At 41.6% G+C, this 21,400-nt stretch overlaps 1 protein-coding gene across 2 annotated transcripts in view; it reads right to left on the bottom strand.

The window, feature by feature from the left end:
* Kcnb2 (potassium voltage gated channel, Shab-related subfamily, member 2) overlaps window positions 1–21,400 on the bottom strand; it is a 436,827-nt gene that overhangs the window by 168,465 nt on the left and 246,962 nt on the right. The gene's annotated exons all lie outside the window — the stretch shown is intronic.

Raw genomic sequence — 21,400 nt, 5'->3', positions numbered from 1 at the left:
GTTTAAAATCCCCAAGGAACAAGTTAAAGCAATAGTAACAATAGTAATAAAAGAAAAGGAATCACAAAGAGTTTATGGGGATGTTTTCTGCACTTAGGAGTCTGGGGAGCCTTGAAACATCTATACCAAGGATTTGCTCAAGTCCATTGAATCATAACATGCCGTCAGAAACTAGGAATCTGGTGTTTGTTTGTTTGTTTTGAGAATGAAATTCTTTATTTTTTATTTTTTATTAGATATTTTCTTCATTTACATTTCAAATGCTATCCCAAAATTCCTCCCTCCCCTCCCCTTGCCCTGCTCCCCAACCCACCCACTCTCTCTTCCTGGCCCTTGCTTTCCCCTGTACTGGGGCATATATTTATCAGATATTTTCTTTATTTGCATTTCAAATGTTATCCCCTTTCCTAGGTCCCCCCCCCTGAAAATCCCCTATCTTCTCCCACTTCCCCCTGCTCCCCAACCCATCCAACTCTATTCCTGGTCCTGGCATTCCCCTATACTAGGGCATAGATGCCTTCACAGGACATAGGGCCTCTCCTTCCATTGATGACGAACTAGGCCATCCTCTGCTACATATATAACTAGAGCCACAAGTTCCACCATGTGTTTTCTTTGATTGGTGGTTTAGTTCCAAGGAACTCTTGGGGTACTGGTTAGTTCATAATGATGTTCCTCCTATTGGCCTTCAAACCCCTTCAGCTCCTTGGGTACTCCTCTGGGAACTGTGGGGCTGTCAGCTGTGTTTTTATCCGATGTAGACCAGCGCTGACCAGAAGAAACTGGAGCTGCTCTTTGGGCAGGCTTCATGTGCCCTGCTTCTGCTGGTACAGGGCCCTCACAATGGTTTGGGAAGAGATGTAGCTTTACACCCACCAGTGAGCCTAAGTTCCTGGGGTTCTAGGGCACCTGTCGGGTGGAGAGCCCTCTAGAGACCGTTGCATTGTCTGTTGAGTTTGTGCCCAACCCTGGAATCTGATTTTATTCAAGCTTTTCAAGTAATTCCACTGGGCTTGGGGATGCAATGTTGGAGAGGCAGTATTGAAAGGTACTTGGGTATGACCTAGAAAACATCGTCCTATCATGGGTCCCAATGCTTGCTCTAGGTAAGTTCAGTATACACATTACCTAGACTGTACCTCAAGAAGCAGCATCGTGGCCACTGTAGTTTTCACAAGATGTTTCAGGGCTGTCAGAGTTACACACTGAGGCTCTTCCTTAAAAATAATTTAATGATTATGGGGCTGGTTATGGCTCAGCAGTTACTAGTACATAGTGTTTTTGCAAAGGACCCACATCAGTTCCCAACACCCACATTAGCTCACAGCTGCTTGTAACTCTAGCTTCAAAGGAATCAATGTCATCGTCTGGACTCTGGGCATGCGCGCATGCGCACCCACATGTGCGCATGCTCTCCCCACACGTAAAAAAATAAAGAAGCATTAACTCTGTGAATGAAGGAGGAATGCATCTAACACAGCTAACTGCTGTAAATGGAGATGGTAGTTGCTGGGCTAAAAGAGAGGCCCTTTTGTATGGATTCTAGATCAAAAGTATCAACATTATATGGAACATGTAAGCATTAAAGTCGGGGGGAGGGTGTGGTCGTGCTTGACCCAGAACATTTGAGTGTTTGATGTTGATTCTCAGCAATTTATGTTTTAACAAAGCCATTCAATGAGACTCAGATGCGTGTTGAAGTTTTAGGATTCTGAGGACAATGTGCCATTAATCACATATGAATTTAAAATAGACTTACCCCTACAGATAAGGGTGCTAGATTGCTTTGAAAGTGTCTATTTTCCATTAAACTTGTTCTGACCTTCTTCAGTGCCTAGCAATAGCAAAAATGGAGCTATGAGAGAGGAGAGAAGAGAAAACTGAAGAAAGAGTTTCCCAGGGACACAGCTTTGGATGTGAATGTACTTACACTGGTTTTTGTTTGATGTTGTGCATGGGGGAAAGAGGGGGTATTTCTTTTAATTACATTGAGCATTAAACAGGCTGACTGAAATCAGTAAAGAACACATCAGTCTACTTGGTTTAAAAAAGGACATTGGTGATGAAACGGGTGGTATATTATCAGCATGATGCACACAACAAAGTAAGAAAATTACATTTGAAAGCTTCATAAATGCTGGTACTTTCCATGGCAATTATGTCCTTGGTGGAAAACACAACACACAAATGACCACGAGTGAAGGCCCATCTTGATGGCAGGGCTCAGCCATCAGTACACAATAATGACTAAAGGTTAAGGATATGACATCCTAGTGTAGTGTGTACAAGTATGATCCAGGAATAATGTTTTCTGCTCAGTGAACATGCTTCCCTCCACTTAAAACAGTTATGTAGGTCCTTTCCTGTAAGTTCTTTGACACCCTGCAACTAGCAACTACTAACTTGAATGTGTGTAATGAATTGTATGTATTAATGGGAAATATTCTCCCAAGTAAGGCACTTGTCATAATTGATCCAGATTCTGTGCTGAGGGGTACCTGTCATTCTTTGTCAGGGAATGTATCCCAGTGATTTTTTCAGATATATTTCACCCAGTATAGATACTAACTCTGGTATTATTCTGCCAAGCAGGAAACCACAAAACAAGTGATCTGTAAGCATACATTTTTCTCTTGATTAATTTGAGAGTTTATTTTCCTAAAATATGAAGCCAAAATTCTTGATTATTACTGCTCATTTTTTTTCCAGCTAAAAGAGAAGATAGGCACTGAGATACAGGGCTACATATGATGACCAAGACATGAAAACTCATTCAGGTCCAAAGGCATGAGGCCTATCTCAGTAGCCCAATAAGATAAGATGTAGTACTGGATAGCATCGCCACTCAGAGCTGAGCTCAGGTGGATGAAACTATGTTGCTGTCTCTCCATATCTCTACCCTGCTTGCTTAGCTAGGAATCCTGGACATATTTCTCCCTCTCTGAGCCCTTTCTATATATAGGACCCCATTCTTGTCATTTTCAGCCTCGTCTTTGGTAACTGAGTTCTTCTGTACTCCTAATGCCATCTCCGTTTCCTTTTCTCCAGTGTACAGCAAATCCTCCTCCACAAAAGGCTTCTTTACCCTCAGTTTCAAACTCTTGAAGGAAGCAGGTTCATTTTCAAGTCAATTCAAAGAGGTTCATGTCAACACCAATGGGATGCTGGCTCTCCATTGCACAATTGCAAAGCTCTCATCATTCTGTGCTTTCTCCATTGTTGTGCTTGGTAAGCTCTGAGGGCCCTGCACTTTCAAGGAGGACTTTGTCACATAGGCCATGTGTCTGTCTTTTCCTCTCCATCTGTGAAGACATGGTGCAGGATCTCTGTGGTCACAGCAATGGGCCCTGGTCACTGTGGCTGGGAAATGGTAAGCACTTGAATTCTTCAACTGTATAATGCCTCTACTATGTCCATGGGCTCACATTGATCTACCTGGATTGATTCTTTTCTCATAGCTGCCTACCTTAAGGGTCACGCAAACCTTACCTCCTCTGGGAAATCTGCTGCTTGTGTTTCCCAGCAGTACTGGGCACAGGCCTTCACAACAGTACTTACCATTGAAGCTAACAATACATTCTTTGTACTTAATAATTCAACATTACTTATTGAGCACTTGAGTTGCACCAGGCAGAATAGATAGAGTCTTTGGGTAAATGATTCTGCTTTCAATTACTGGGTATTATCAGCTGAATAGGCACATGCTCCATTTCCCTTGCTGCTAAACTGTTTTGAGAAACAGAGGGAGGTCTAGGAGTTTTTTTGTTTTGTTTTGTTTTGTTTTGTTTTGTTTTGTTTTGTTTTGTTTTTCAAGACAGGTTTTCTTTATGTAGCCCAGACTGGCCTTGAACTCAGTGATCCACCTGCCTCTGCCTCCCAAGAGCCAGGATTAAAAGTGTGCACTACCACCTCACAGTATGAAGAAGTATAGTTTTAAAATAATCACAACCAAATGGTGCCTCTCTCACTGGGCTTCATGTATAATTGACTACATGGCTTTCTATTTCACTAATTACTCTCAGGCCTGTTAGGCTTTGTCTTGGTTCTAGAGAACTTTGTACCTGCTTAATGTCTATTGAAGGCACTAGAGTTTTGAAAAGCACATTTGTCAACTCATTCCTAAGTATAAACACAAAATCAGTGTTTCTGATGTGTTAATGCATGTCAAAATTACCTTGGAAAAGAGATGTATAAAACCTGAGACTCAGAGTTATAAGAAATGTCTCAGCTGTAAAAAGGTTTCCTGTGCAGATAGGAGAAGTTATGTTTAGATTTCCAGTACACACATAAATGCAGGACAAGCATGATGACTCATCTATACTCGAAGATCCCAGGAGGCAGAGAACAGGATCCCCAGAGCAAGCTGGATAGCTAGATTAGCCCAATCTGAGAGCTTTGGATTCAATTATTTCATTTGCTTCAATGTAAAAGGTGAAATCTTATCAAGGAAGACACACAGTATAAACCTTCACCCACAAAAGCACACACATGCATATAGATGCTCATATACAAGTGCACTCTCACAGGTATTACAAGTAAGATTCAGGTTCTTCTGGAAGTTACGATTTCTTGGGACTGGGCAAAGCCTCATGTTAGCGTGTGTCTTAGTTACTTTTCTATTTCCCTTACAAAACACCATAACCAAGACAACTTATAAAACAAAGCCCTTAATTGGGGGCTCAAGATTGTAGATGGTTAGAATCCAGAAACATCATAATGGGGACCATAGCAGCAGGTATTCGTGGCATAGCAGTAGTGGTCGTGAGCTTGCATACTCCGTTTCAGAAGCACAAGGGAGAAAGAAAGCTAACTGGGTTAGGCATAGGCTTTTGAAACATCAAAATCCACCCCAGTGACAAACCTCCTCCAATAAGGCTAATCTTTCCCAAATAGTTCCACCAACTGGGGCCAAGATTTCAAACATATGAGCCTGTGGGGGTCATTTTCATTCAAATCACCGCAGCATAGAATCCAGTAGTGTGTTAAACTGTATTCTGAGATGCTCTATCTGGATGTCTGTAGCTTTTACTTCAATGCTTGCACCACGTCACCAATGAGAAAATCCATACAGAAAAGTCCTTTTAAAATCGCCTTCTGCCTGGGCTGAAGAGATGGTTCAGCGATTAAGAGCATGGGCTGCTCTACCGGAGGATTCAGGTTCAATTCCCGGCACCCACATGGCAGTTCACAATTATCTTTCACTCCAGTTTCAGGGGATCTGACACCCTCACTCAGACATACATACAGGTAAAATACCAATACATATAAAAAATAATTAATATAATATAGAAATTGCTTTCTGCCAGTGGACTCTCAGCTGATTTAAGGTTTAAAATAATCATAACCATAAACAGTGCTGATCTAAGAGCAGTTTTAAAAGTGTTTCTAATTCATCCTAAACCACGTGTAAAGAAAGGACTCTCTGCTTGTTTATCTATAAGCTTACTTTTTGTCCCAAATGAAAAGCTTTACTTTATTGACGTATATTTATATAAATCTACAAATACTAATATTTATTAAAATGATATATTTTGTTTTCTTTCTTTGCTACCAAAATCAAAGTCAACATTTCAAAGCTCAAATGAAGAAATAAGCATAGAATTATGTAGCCTAGTCTTCCAAGAGCAGGTTAGCATAAAGAACTATAAGAGCTAATGCTTACTGAACATTTTCTACACACTAGATATCTTAGGCTTCATTATCTCATTCACTCTTCTACTTCTAAAATGAATATAAATGTACATGTGTATTCTTGTATGCAGAGAAAGCCCCTCTCAGGTAAAGCCCAGTGTGCTGCAAAGATGCAAATACACAAGAAAATCAGGTGCTGAGTAGGTCAGAGAGCTCTGAAGAGAAGTGCTAAGAGGATGCCATTGACAAGGAATGTTAAGACAACATGTTCAACATCAAAACCATCATTCATCCAGGCTTCATCCCAGAGATGCAAGGTTGGCTTAATATTTGAAAATCCATTAACGTGATCCACTATATAAACAAACTAAAAAAAATATCACGCAATCATTTCCTTAGATGCAGAAAAAGCATTTGACAAAATACAACACCCCTTCATGTTAAAAGTATTGGAGAGATCAGGAATTTAAGGCCCATACCTGAACACAATAAAAACAGTATACAGCAAACCAGAAGCCAACATCAAACTAAATGGAGAGAAATTTGAAGCAATCCCACTAAAGTCAGGGACTAGACAAGGCTGCCCCCTCTCTCCCTACCTATTCAATATAGTACTTGAAGTCCTAGCCAGAGCAATTAGACAACAAAAGGAGATCAAAGGGATACAAATTGGAAAAGAAGAAATCAAAATATCACTATTTGCAGATGATATGATAGTATACTTAAGTAACCTCAAAAATTCCACTAGGGAACTCCTAAGCCTGATAAACAACTTCAGCAAAGTAGCTGGATATAAAATTAACTCAAATAAATTAGTAGCCTTCCTTTAGGAGTTACAGAGACAAAGTTTGGAGCTGAGACAAAAGGATGGACCATCTAGAGACTGCCATATCCAGGGATCCATCCCATAATCAGCCTCCAAACGCTGACACCATTGCATACACTAGCAAGATTTTTCTGATAGGACCCTGATATAGCTGTCTCTAGTGAGACTACGCCGGGACCTAGCAAACACATAAGTGGATGCTCACAGTCAGCTATTGGATGGATCACAGGGCCCCCAATGGAGGAGGTAGAAAAAACACCCAAGGAGCTAAAGGGATCTGCAACCCTATAGGTGGAACAACATTATGAACTAACCAGTACCCCGGAGCTCTTGACTCTAGCTGCATATGTATCAAAAGGTGGCCTAGTTGGCCATCACTGGAAAGAGAGGCTCATTGGACTTGCAAACTTTATATGCTCCAGTTCAGGGGAACGCCAGGGCCAAAAAATGGGAGTGGGGGGTTAGGGGAGTGGGGGAAAGGGTATGGGGGACTTTTGAGATAGCATTGGAAATGTAAATGAGGAAAATACCTAATTTAAAAAAGTAAATTAGTAGCCTTCCTTTATACAAAGGATAAACAGGCTGAGAAAGAAATTAGGGTCACAACTCTCTTCACAATAGCCACAAATAATATAAAATATCTTCGGGTAACTCTACAAAAAAGTGAAAGACCTGTGTGACAATAACTTCATGTCTTTCAAGAAAGAAATCAAAGAAGATTTCAGAAAATGGGGAGATCTCCCATGCTCATGGATTGGCAGAATTAGCATGGTAAAAATGACCTATAGATTCAATGCAATCCCCATCAAAATCCCAACACAAATTTTCAAAGACATGAAAAGAGCAATTCTCAAATTAATCTGGAAAGGAATAAAACAAAACAACCCCCCAAAACCCAACAAACAAACAAACAACCCCCAAACCCAAAACCAAACCAAAAGAAAACAAAAAATCCAGAATAGTGAAAACAATTCTTAACAATAAAAGAAGAGCTAGGGAAATCACCATCTCTGACTTCAAGTAATAGTGATAAAAACTGCATGGTATTGGTACAGAGACAGACAAATTGATCAATGCAGTAGAATTGAAGATCCAGAAATAAAACTGTACACTTATGGTCCTCGATCTTTGATAAAAATGCCAAAAATATACAATGAAAAAAAAATAAAGCATATTCAATAAATGGTGCTGATCTAACTGACTGTCTCTATGTAGAAGAATGAAAGTAGACTCGTGTTTGTCATCTTGTACAAAGCTCAAGTCCAAGTGGATCGAGGACCTCAACATAAAACCAGATACACTGAATCTAATAGAAGAGAAGGTGGGAAAGAGTCTTGAACTTGTTGACACAGGGGGAAATTTTCTAAACAGAACTCTAATGGCTCATGCTCTAAGATCAATAATGGATAAATAAGACCTCATGAAACTGGAAAGCTTCTATAAGGCAAAGTACACTATCAATAGGACAAAATGGCAACCTATATATTGGGAAAAAAATCTTCACTCACCCCATGTCTGATAGAAGGCTAATATCCAAAATATATAAAGAACTCAAGAAGCTAATCACCAAAAACCAACCAACCAACCAAACAAACAAACAAACAATCCTATCAGAAAATGAGGTATAGAACTAAACCAAGATTTTACAACTGACAAATCTTGAATGGCTGAAAAGCACCTAAAGAAATGTTCAAAGTCCTTAGTGATCAGAGAAATGTAAATCAAAGTGACCCTGAGATTCCACCTTATACCAATCAGAAAGACTAAGACCAAATCCTCAGGTGACAACATATGTTGAATAGGATGTGGAGAAAGACAAACACTCCTCCATTGCTGGTGGGATTGCAAACTGGTATAACCACTCTGGAAATAAATCTGGAGGTTCCTCGGGAAAATGAAAATAGATCTACCTGAAGACCCAGCTATACCCCTCTAGAAATATACCCAAAAGATGCCCCACCATGCCCCAGGGGCACCTGTTCTACTATGTTCATAGCAGTTATTTGTGATAGCCAGAAGCTGGAAACAACCTAGATGTCCCATGACAGAAGAATGGATATAGAAAATGTGGTTCATTTGTACAATGGAATACTACTCAGCTATTATGAATGAGAAAATCCTGAGTATGGCAGGAAAATATCATCCTGAGTGAGGTAACTCAGACCCAAAAGGACATGCATGGTATGTACTCACTAACAAGTGGATATTAGCAAAAAAAAAAAAAAAAAAAAAAAAAAAAACCAAACCAAACCAAACCAAAAAAAAAAAAGTATAGAATATCCAAGATACAGTCTACAGACCTCAAAAAGGTCAACAAGCTGGAGTGCCCAAGTGAGGTCACCTCAGTCCCACTTGGGAGAGAGAAGAAAGGTATCATGAGTGGGGAGGGAGGGAGGGCTCTGGGTGGGAAAGTGGGGGAGTAGGGAGAGGGAAGAGAGGAACCTGATCTGGTATTGGGTTAGGGAAAGGGACTGAAGCCCTGAGGACTAGCACAAAGAATGGAAACAGGCAACCTTGGGAGATAGGAGGTTGGAGGGCCCCTCGAGAATGTACCAGAGACCTGAGAGGGGAGAGACCTGGGAGGGGAGAGATCTGGGAGCAGAGAGACTCTCAGGACTCAAAGGGAAGGACCTTAGATGAAATGCCCTACAGTAGGGAAAGAGAACTTATAGAGCCCACCTCCAGCAGGAAGACAGGATATCAAGTGAGGGATGGGGTTGCCATCCTAAAGTCACAACTCTGACCCATAATTGTTCCTGTCTGAAAGAATTACAGGGATGGAAATGGAGAAGAGCCCGAGGAAAAGAAGGTCCAGTGACAGGCCCAAAGTGGGATCAGTTCAAGGGGAGGTCACAAGGCCTGACACTATTATTGAGGCTATGGGGCGCTCACAAAAAGGAACCTATCATGACTGCCCTCTGAAAGATCTAACAAGCAGATCAAGAGTCAGATGCAGATATTTGCACCCAAACAATGGACAGAAGTAGCTGACCCCTGTTCTCGAATTAGGGATGGCTAAAAGAAGCTGAGGAGAAGGATTATCCTGTAGGAGGATCAGCAATGTCAATTAACCTGGACCCCTGAGATCTCTTAGATGCTAGAACACCAACCAGGCAGCATACACCAGCTGATATGAGGCCACCAGCACACATACAGCAGAGGACTGCCAGGTCTGTGTACACTCAGAGATGATGCACCTAACCCTCAACAGACTGGAGGCCTTAGGGAGTTTAGAGGTCGGTGGGGTGGGGAGTGGGAACATCCATGCGGAGACAGGTGGGTGGGGAGGAGGTATGGGTTGTGGAACAGTCGGAGGGTGGATTGTGGGTGTTGGGGATAAAATATGGAGTGCAAAAAAAAAAAAAAATAAACTAATAAAGAAAAGTGAAAAAAAAAAAGACAACGTGTTCAATAGTTGGTGGACCAACACATATTCCATGTTGTATATTTCTGAACCACTGGAACTCTGTGGCCTCAAATTCATAGGGCCTTGCTACTTATAGAACATGGTCAGAGAACATACCCACTGGGAAGCTGGCAGGTGGTTAGGAACGGAGTTTTGATATACCTAAGGTGCCATGGCTGCATACTTGCTTAGAGCATGGTGAGCAAGGATGTTACACAGAAACATTCATAGGTAGGTGGTACAACATATTTTATCAAGCATTTGCAGAGTTATGCCAGTTTACGACAGAGTGAACAAAGCTTGAGCTCTGGTGATTTTATTGGCCAAACTGCACAGGGTGTTGATTGAGGCAAGTTATGTATATTTCAGAAAGGGGATGCTCCTCTGCGTTCGGTCTCTCCAGAGACTTGAACAGGCTGCCAGCACTGCAAATACAATTGCCTTCTTTTGAAACAGCCATTTTATTCTAAAATCAATGCTACAACTTTTATAGCTTATTGATTTTGTTGGGAGGCGTTCATCTGTTGCAAAGAAAAACCATTGCTTAAATCAGGTAGCTTCACTAAGATTGACTAAAGCAAGCGTGATGGTATTCTTGTCAAAGGTAGCTCATATTCCTATGGACATATTGTATGCTGGTGCTGACAGCTGAGGGCGAGACTTTTGATTAATCCATTTTTTCTCTCATTATAAACACAATCTCTCTTCCCTCAAGGTTCCAGCAATCACTCTGGCAAGTGTTGGACCTTGACAGAACAATGCATATGCTTTGGTGGCCCTGGTATATACAAGAAAGAAAAGGCTGGTTTTGTTTTGTGATTCTCCTTGAGCATTGTTGAAAGGAGTTCATTTATGAGTGCTTGTGTTTCAAGCTCAAGGCTGTATTTTGTTTTTCTCTTCCATTTAAGGCAAGGTATAAAGAAGGAGCAGATGTGTGGTCAACTCAAGCCTGACAGACACCTGCTGATGAGTCATTTCAAAACTCCTTGGCAAGGTAGCACCCAATGTAGGACTGTAAAAGAGAAGGTGGGAGGAGACACATTGAGGGTTTAAACTCTTCTGGGTTGGCTTCAGCTTTGCACTGAGAATCGAATGTTGCAGACTAACTCAGCCTGCTGAACTCCTCTAGCTGCATCTTCACATACAATAGGAAACTTATTCTCTGGGCGACTGGCAATAGTCACTGTTCTCTGAGCCTGGGGTTTTGCAATAGCTGAATTACCTGGTTGTTGCTGTTGGTACTCAGTTACCAAACATAAATGTGAAAAACCAGGGGGGGGGAGGTGGTGGTACTCAGGAAGGTGATGACACCTGTGTGTGTGTGTGCTCCTCTGTGTATGTATGTGTCTGCATATGTCGGTCAGGTGTCTTCAACACTAGCTTCCTCCTTTTATTTTTTTTCCTTCCTTCCCCTACTTCATTCTCTCCTTCCTTCCCTCTCTTTCTTTTTTTCTTTCTTCTTTCCCACCCCCTTTCTCTCCCTGTCTCCTCTCCTCTATATTTCTTTCTTTCTTACACGCTCCCTCACTGCATCTGGTGCTTTCTGGTTGGCTAGGCTAAATGTCCATCAAGACCGAAGGATGCTCTAATCTTTGTTCCCATCATGCTGGGATTTCATGCATCACCTCCACATCTTGTTCTTTTATGTGGGTGCTAAATTTTCAAACTTAGGTCCTCATGCTTGCACAGTGGGCAGTTTACTAGCCAAACCACTTCTTCAGCCTGGTGTTTGGTTCTATTAATTGCCCGAACTCAAGATATATAACCAGTCACAGGGTCTGTTAGTGAGTAGAACTTTAGAAATGACTGTTTTCATGAAGTCTAGGAATTACTTAGGCATATCATCCTGTAGGCCCCAGTTGAAGTAAAGTATTAGCAACATTAAATGGATCTGTATAGACAAGTATGAGATTGTACTCATAGAAAATATTTACTGAGGTCTACAGGCATTGCACTGGCTGATCCTGTCATTATTCTGATTTGTCTTAACACACCAGTGTTAATGTACATGAGAATTCATTGGAGTGCTTGATGAAGCACAGGTTGCTGGATCCTTCCACAAGAATTTCTGACACAGTAGGTCTACAAAGGAGCCTAGGCTCTCAGGTACTATTGTTACTCTGGATTCAGGGATCTAACTGTCTCACTGTGAGATAATAGGAGAGGGGATGTTGTACTCAGCAAGTTTCTAATGGAGAAACATGGTGGGTTTGAGCACAGACTTAATGTTTTAATGTTCACTCTTGAATGGGAACGAAACAGATTTATTGAGAACCTATTTGGTACTGGATACTTCATATATTATCTCAGTTTGTGCTTATAACAGTCTGGCAAGTATTATTATGGCTAGTTATCAGGGAAAAGAATGTAAGTTCAGGGAGCTTTTCATTTGTTTCAGTCCAGCTAGGTCATACCTTGAGGCTGAAGAGTCACCTGGGTTGGTATATTTCCAAATCTTAGATTTCCCACATCTGAGCTCCTCTTTGGGCCAATTTACCTTAACGGTGATCTTTTTAAAAGACCCAGATTGTAAAGAAACATAGAGAAACGCACATGGATTCATTGTGTGGACTGGCAACTCATTAGTTTTAGGAAGAGTAACAGGCACATGAGATTGCATTGTTTCAGGTTCAAATTCTAATGACTACCTTGCTGTCCATACTGCTGATAACTAACCTGCCATACCTACTGATTTGGCTCTTACATCATCAGCAACTCATATGTCACTCCTGGCCGCTGAAGATAAAGCTTATCCTGATCGCTTCATGAACGGCTGTTGCCTTCTCTGCTACTTCTCATGAAGACATCATGGAACAAACCCTGTGCCCTACCTCACTTTCCACATCTGTACCTTGCAAGCCTTAGGCATAATCTCTCCCAAAGAACGGGAAAGACCAGTTTTAAAAATAGCCCCAGTACAGGGGAAAGCCAGCACCAAGAAGTGGGAGTGAAAGGTTAGGGGAGCAGGGTGCACAGGGGTGGGGAGATGGGGGGTGGGGGGAGGGTATAGGGGACTTTTGGGATGGCATTTGAAATGTAAATGAAGAAAATATCTAATAAAAAGTAAAATAAAAAAATAGCACTCTTTGGTTGGTGGTTTAGTCTCTGTGACCCCCCTGGTCCCAGGTTAGTTGATTCTGTGGACCAATTTCTTGTGGTGCCCTTGACCCCTCTGGCTCCCTCAAGTCTTCTGAAAGACTCCCTGAACTGCACTTATGTTTGGCTGTGGGTCTCTGCTTTTGTTTCCATCAGCTGCTGGATGAGCCTATCAGAAGACAGTTATACCAGGCTCCCGTGTGCAAGCACAGCAGAGAATCACGATGGGGATGGGTTCTTCCTATGACCTAGGCCCCCTACACATTTGTAGCAGATGTTCAGCTTGATCTTCATGTGATTCCCTTAACAATTAGAGCTATGGCTGTCTTTGACTCTGCTCCCTGCCTTTGGAGCCCCTTCCCCCTAGCTGGATTGCTTTGTCTGGCCTCAGTAGGAGATGATGCACTTAATCCTGCTGTAACTTGATGTACCAGGGGCATCTGAATCTGTTTTGTACCCATGGGGTGGGGAGTTTCACCTTCTCTGAGGAGAAGGATAAAGAGCTTGGTGAAGGTGAGAGTGGGAGGAGAGGAGGGAGGGGGCTGTGATTGGGATGTAAAGTGAACAAATAAATTAATGAAATAATTAAAAAAAAGCATCCTCCCCCATCAGCATGGTTGGCAGTATTCAAGACCAGCCATGGTGGAGAGTGGTGAATTCATCCCACATGGGACAGAAGCGCAATGTCTGTTTAAAGCCTCACTTGCTGTGGTTGTGTGATTTCAGTAAACCACCACTGTAGGAGGAAGAAGGCATCAGGACGGAAGTGGAGAATGAAATTTAATTTCATATGGCAGTCTGTCAGTATTTATTGAGAACCCATGGGACAATCTTTTACACAGTTTTTCTCAGATTATATAGATTTTCAATACTTAGGTTCTCACTGAGGTACTTTTCTGTCTTCATTTATAGTAAATATAGGAGTTGGACTTTTTTCTTGTCAAGGTGAGTTTAATTTTTCCATATTTTATAATGCAATGTATTACTACTTTTTCCTTATTTTAAATTGCCAAAATGTCAGGTTTTTTCCACTGATTTAGGAAGAAATGTTGAAACTATACTGTAATATCAAAAGTTAAAAAAAAAACAATTAAATACTTTCAAAATGAGGAAATAAACAAGAAGGAAATTGTTACAACTGTGCAAATAAAAGTAACACAATCCATGTGGCTGAATAGATTTTTATGGAAATTGCTAAGCTGATGTAAACTTCATGAGGTTGTGAAAGGGGCATAGGGTAAGTGTAAAAAAAATCACAAAGTACAAGTCTGGCTTCAAAACCTCGTGGAAAACTACATTAAGAAATATTGCCTGAATTTTTAATTGTTGAAATGAAGAATATTCGATTTCTATAGAATCACCTGATAACTTGAAGTAGAAGTTTGAGTGAATTAGATTGCTATGATAAGAACAAGGTTCAACACTGATGATCACTTATAGAGTTTGGTTTTAGACATAGTGTGTAAAGATAACAAAGCAACAGCAACAACAACAACCACATCAAAATGCTCGTGTGCTCCTGTGGCACTGGAGAGAATTAAATTAGTACAACTCTCTATGGTAGCAATTTGGGATAATGTATGTTAAATCTTTTGTTTAAAAATTAGATATTATCTTTATTTACATTTCAAATGTTATCCCCTTTCCTAGTTCCCCCTCCAAAAATTCCCTATCCTCTCCCCCCTCCCCGACCCCCAGCTCCCCAACCCACCCACTCCTGGCCCTGGCATTCCCCTATACTGGGTCATAGAGCCTTCACAGGACCAAGGGCCCCTCCTCCCATTGATGACCAACAAGGCCATTCTCTGCTACATATACAGCTAGAGCCACAAGTTCTACTACGTGTGTTTTTGTATAGTTCCAAGGAGCTCTGGGGTTATTGGTTATTGATGTTTCTTCTATGGGGCTTCAGTCCCTCTCAGCTTCCTGGGTATTTCTCAGGCTCCTTTGTTGGGGACCTTGTGCTCTGTCCAATGGATGACTGTGAGCATCCACTTCTGTTTTTGCCCACCACTGGCAGAGCCTCACAGGAGACAAGATTCATATCTTTCCTCCGTCCCACCATTTCTTTCACTGACAAGAATAAACAAGGCTTTTAAAGACATATTTTGAAAATAATAACTGAAAAGGAGAGAATAAACACCCAAAGTATGTACTAACATCAGACAGGCACCCTTTCTCTCTGGTTACTAAAGCTGTCGTATTCAGTTTGTATGGATGTAATTGTAGATAGTCATTCTATCCTTTTGTATGTGGGTTTTTTTTTTTTTTTACCAGCATAATATGTTCATGCATATTCTGGGATAGGTTAAAAAGAAAAAATAAAGTGGTAGTTTGACTCTCATCTCTGCCCCTAGTTCGTATCCTTGGCATCAATATAAACTTTCTACCAGTTCAGACTAAGTTCATTACACAGGGGGATTGGGGTAGAAAGAGAGAACTCCAAAAGTTTTTCTTGTAAAATATTGGCATGATTTCACCTTCATTCTCCAGCAACCCTTTAATTATCCAGCCAAGTCAGGGTATGAAATAAGGTAACCCAGATAAACAGCACTTGGCACATTTAGAGTAAATGTCAAATCAGGTTAGCCAGTGGTGAGAACTTCTGCCTTTTCTCTACTGGTTTTTTTCCTGGTCTTTTTTTCTTTTTTTTTCTCTTCTTTTCTCCACTATTAGTATATTAGAACAAATGTTATCTCTTCAAAAATATGACAATGTGTGCCTTGATTTTCAAGGACCTCAACTCAACCTCTAAATCTAATGTGCTCATCAAAGATAAGTCTGGAAACTGGGCTGCTTCTTCATCTGTCTGGTAGCTCCAATCATGAGAGAGTAGACCTGTTTCCTTTCAAGAAATAACTGGAGAGGTTTGTGATGTGAGCAGTAAGTAAGGCGATCAGGAGTGGAGAACCAGGTCTCATTCTTGAGAACCAGGAAAGTAAATCTGAAACTGGCTTGGGCTGCCTGTGTAAGGTAGCCCACTCAGAAGCTATGTATTGTGTGTGATTCTATTTCAATCTATCTTTGGCATCCGCTTTGGCTTGCCCTTTTTCTAGCCTACTCTGACAGCCTGGATCTCTCAGTACTGTGTGTAATTGCACCTTGGCTGCCAAGCACAGCTGAAGACAATCACTCTTGGCGAGGACTGGGACCACTGAAGATGCCTGCTCTCCGATTTCAACTGACCTCTGTTTACCCACTCTTGTTCAGCTTCCTGTTATCGCCTCTCTGCTCTCATCAGTGTTTATTCCAGAACTTTTCTGTGCTCCTCTATCCTCTTCCAAAGTCCTGTTCCTTTTAAATGACATAGGCTACGAATCACACTTGGTTCAGCTCTGCCACAGGGAATCTGTCACCTTCTACCCCATTCTTCTCGTTAAGCTCCTCTGACTTAACTGGTGATGGGCTACAACCTACGACTCTAAGTCTCTCTGGATCTTTGATTTTCCCTAGCCTACCAAAGAAACCGCACATAGTAACTTTGCCTTGATATGGCAGTTTGTCCCACCTATAACCTTTGAACTTGAAGACTCCTTTTGATTTGTTCTACTTTGAAACTCAGCACTCCCTGTGATACAGTACTTACCTACTGCTAGGTTGCTTACCTACTGCTATGTTTCTTCCATTCTTGGAAGTTCCATTTCTTCTCTACTGTTACATCCCAGTTTCTGTGTTATGACCACCGAACCAACCCTGACCTTCTCTAGTTGGAAGTTTATGTAGAGATGATGCCATAACATGATCTAATTTAGAAGAATTATTCTTCTTTTCTAGGTACAAGTACATGAGCATACACACACACACACACACACACACACACACACACACACACACACACACACACACACACACACACACCACACACACACACACACACACTATCACCACCACTAACAACACAACAATAATGTTCTCTTTTCCCCTTGTGCTCAAAGCTCCACTCCTCTCCTTCCCATTCAGAGTCACTGACATATCAGTTGCCTAGGTCTCTTCATTGGAGATTTAACTCATTGGTATGATTATAGTTCCTCCCCTGTAACTCATAAACACAATTATGAAAACACCTATAAACTGCATTTTGCATTCTCTTTCAGTTACCTCTGCCTATCACTGTTTCCATCAACAGCCAGTCTTGCAGAGGAATAATTTAGCTCTACTATCTTTGTTTCCCTCTTCAGCATCATTGTGGTCAGAATACTCCCATATGTATCTGTTAAAATGGTTTGACCTGAGTCAGATCCACAAATTCAACAAGCTCCACACTGGACCTAGCAGCAGTCATGGCCCCACTGTTTCTTCCTGAATCGTCTGCTCCTTTATCTTCCTCAGTCTGCTTTCTTGGCTCCCTTATCTCTGTCCTGATGTTGAGCACAGTGACTCAGTTCTCCCCATGGCCTACACATAAAATAATCTCATCGATCGCCAAGCTTTTAGGGACCACATTATGCCAAAGCTTTCCAACAGTTTCCTCTGCTTTCCTCTCTCCTGAGTGTCTCACACTCCCACCTGGATAATTCCAGAAGCTTGAGACATTTAACACACCTTGCTTTTCTTACATGAATTTAATAGACCCAAAGACACTGACTTCCTCCTATCTGTCACTACAAGATCTGCTGATTCCTCCTTTTTGATCAGACAAATATTCTGTACTTGTGCAGACCCTCTACAGGAACTCTCCAGAAGAGCCTCAGGATGTGTCAGATACTGTAACACCAATAACCACCCCCATTCGACTGACGTTGGCTAGTCATTAGACCAATTTAGGAGACTTGAGCTCCCTTCTTCTTATGTTTGTTGTAGTCAGTCAAAGCTATATCAAAGCCTTAGAATTCTAGGTTGCTAAGGTGATTCAAATATGTTGTCAAGAACTATCAATATCAGTGACATAAAACTCTGCTTCTATATATGATGTAGGATACATGGGTCTGTTATCAAGGATTCAGAGTGGAGGATACCAGAGGAAGGGGGATAGGAATTGTCACTACATGGGAGGGCAGAGAGGGACCACTGGCTACAGAAACTCAGTGCTTCACACTTGGCATCTCTTGATTGAAAGTATGCTACCTGTATCTCTATGCCTCCTCTCTACAGTGACCTGGGCCCTTTTCTACTCCATCTGTCCTATGTTACTGGCTTCTCTTGTGCACATGGTAGGAAGATCTAGAACATTCTGACACTCCTGGCAAGAAGGAAACTTTTTGTTGTTGTTGTTGTTGTTGTTGTTGTTGTTGTTGAGCTAGTAGTTAGCTTTTTCCATCTGGGCAGGACTTCTGGACACAGCTTTCACAGTTGGTCTAGTTCATCCACAGGACTGAAATGTGCCCTGCACAGATTTACCTACGACCCTCCTCCTCCTCCTCCTCCTCCTCCTCCTCCTCCTCCTCCTCCTCCTCCTCCTCCTCCTCCTCCTCCTCCTCCTCCTCCTCCTCCTCCTCCTCCTCCTCCTCTTCTTCTTCTTCTTCTTCTTCTTCTTCTTCTTCTTCTTCTTCTTCTTCTTCTTCTTCTTCTTCTTCTTCTTCTTCTTCTTCTTTTCTCTTACTAGACTTTGTTTTTTTTTTAATAACTTTTTACATTTTTTTATTAGGTATTTTCTTCATTTAAATTTCAAATGCTATCCTGAAAGTCCCTTATATCCTCCCCCTACTCTGCTCCCCTGCCCACCCAACCCCACTTCTTGGCCCTGGTGTTCCCCTGTACTGGGGCATATAAAGTTTGCAAGACCAAGGGGGCTCTCTTCCCAATGATGGCTGACTAGACCATCTTCTGCTACATATGCAGCTAGAGACACGAGCTCTGGGGGTACTGGTTAGTTCATATTGTTGTTCCACCTATAGGGTTGCAGACCTCTTCAGCTTGTTGGGTACTTTCTCTAGATATCACATAGCTATGTTCAGCTAGAGGCAATGTAATCTCCTATGGGAATTCCACATCTACTTATTTTAGCTAATTTCCCCCCTTACCCCTGGCTTCCATTTATTTTGGCCTGTTTCCCACCGTCTTGCCTCCCTCTGTCAGAATTCCTTAGTGAACCTCTTTCTTATTTCCTGGTAATTATCACATTTACTTCTACATGGGTATCCACAGCCTGCCCATGTTACACTACACACATGAAATGCTATGGCAAAGAGAGAGCTAGGCATTAGAAGGCACAAAATTCTCATCCTGAACTCTCCAAAATGGGACATTTCTCTAGAGTAATGAAATCTAAGATCTCTATGAATTGTTGTTTGCCATATAAAGAAACAACAATTTTACTTGTAAGAATAAAGGGCACAAAACAACAAGCCCTCTACCTAATATGACAGAGATAATTATGTTAGGTTATTAGTATGGGTCTTTTCCAATCTGGCTGGTGTCTCTAAAGAAAGCTGCAGTTTAGATGGTTATGCAAGAGGGAGAATATGTGAAGACTCACAAGGGCATTGTTTTGTGAGAATGGGGACTCAGAGTACAGAAGCTACAAGTCAAGGAACACCAAAGACCCAAAGTTAGAGAGGTGGAGGGGTCTTCCTCAGGGTGTAGAAAGAGCACTACCCCATGAGACTTTCACTTTGATCTTCTGGCCTCTAAACACATGTAAACATTTCCTGTAGTCATAGCTACAGTTTGTGGTACTTTGTTACAGCAGCCCCAAGGAAATAACTACACCAGGTAACATTAACCGCTATCAGGAAACAAGTACTCTGACATCCATCCTTTCTGGAACTAAATCTGTTGTTCACTCCTTTGAACTACTATTTACTTTTTTCCTCCACTAGACAAGTTCTTTTCAGTCCATCTGGGGTCTCATTCTACTTCTGGGACAGAATCCTGTGGCTACTGGAGTTATTTTTTGCTCTCAGAAGATAGAATCATATTATAAATCATTTCAGCATCAGAACATGGTTTACATCCCAGAACATTCCAGAACATGGTCTACAGAATCAACTAAGCAGGGCTCATAGGACAATCATGGAGCCTGCATGGGTCTGGGCTATCTGCATTCATGCTGTGGTTGTTTAGCTTGGGATTTTTATTGGACTCCTAATGGTGGGAGTTGAGGTATCTCTGAATCTTTTGCTTGCTCTTGGGATCCTTTTCTTCCTCCTGGGCTGCCTTATCCAGCCTTAATATGAGGGTTTGTGTCTAGTCTTATTGCATCTTGATATGCCATATTCAGTTAATATCCTAAGGATATCCTGCTGTTTTCTTAAAGGAATTAGAGGAGTGGTGGGTTATGGGGAGAGAGAATATGCAGGGAGGGCACTAGGAATAAAGGGAGGGAAGGCTGTGGACAGATTGTATTGTACGAAAGATTAACTAATTAATAGAAAATAAATTATTTCAGTCATCACTTAATGCCTGCTATGCAGAAGGCTTCATGGACATTATTACTTTCAATCAATACATTCAGACTGTGCCATAGGTGATATGAACTACACTGTAGGATAGAAAAATAGAGGTTAAAGACATCAGAACCTGGCCAGGATAGATCATTGAGTGGCCTGTTTCAGAGTCTAGCTTTCGTTAACCTGACTCCTAGTAGTTTGACAGCCTCACTGTAATCAGCTGCCTTCTAAGCATAAGAGCTGTTGAAAATGAGTACTTGCTGCAGATGTTAGTAGCAGGAACTTGGGCATTTCTATATCAGTTCATCAGTAACCACAGCCATTTATTTATTATTTATATTTCCTACTCCTGAAAGACTGTTTACTAAAGACAGCCAATGTCTTCCATAAGAAATGAGTTATTTAGGGGAAGAAAATTTTGCTTCCTGGAATTCCCTAAACAATAGGGGGGAAAGAAATGCAAGGAATGGTGTCAGTCAGCTCCCTGCAGTAGTGCTGGATTCCAGCTCTCTGTGGAGAAGGCATGAGGGATGACCCTCTGTTCAATTACCACAGCACTTAGACATTCTCTGGACAGCAAAGCGCAGCCACTTGATAGCAGAGCTTTTCCTGTGTTGCTCTAGAGGAGGGAGCTTAGTAGTCGAAAGATGGGCTCTTACTGGACGTGCACTTCTGCCTTTTTCAGAGCTTCTCTAGATCTCCTAAGTGAGGGAAAGAGCTTTTGGAGTAGGCACTACCTGCTCCATGCCTACAGCAAGCTGGGGACCTTCCCAACACCTTATGGTTTTCTCAGCTTTGCTATTCCCAAGAAAGGTGTCTTTCCCTTTAACCCCAGCCTCTATTCAGCACAGAAAATGGCTGGGAAACACCCTATGCCAGTAGTCTCTCCTGCTCTTTGCATTTTCTATCAGCATGAAGCCACTGCAAACACAGCTGCATCATGTTTCTGCACTAGGCTTGAGAACCACTCCTCAGTGAGTGAAGATGAATGACTTAGTCCTCTAGATATCTCTGATATCCTGCACTTCGTAGGCTCTTTCTTTTGGGTTGGATGACCCCAACCCTTAAGCTCTGTTTCAAGTCCTTGTCACCCATTAGCTTAGAAGCTCATGG

Source organism: Mus musculus, chromosome 1 (genome assembly GCF_000001635.26).
Source record: "Mus musculus strain C57BL/6J chromosome 1, GRCm38.p6 C57BL/6J".
Lineage (NCBI taxonomy): Eukaryota > Metazoa > Chordata > Mammalia > Rodentia > Muridae > Mus > Mus musculus.
Note: the sequence above shows the minus strand (reverse complement) of the source record. Positions and strands in the feature narration are given on the sequence as shown.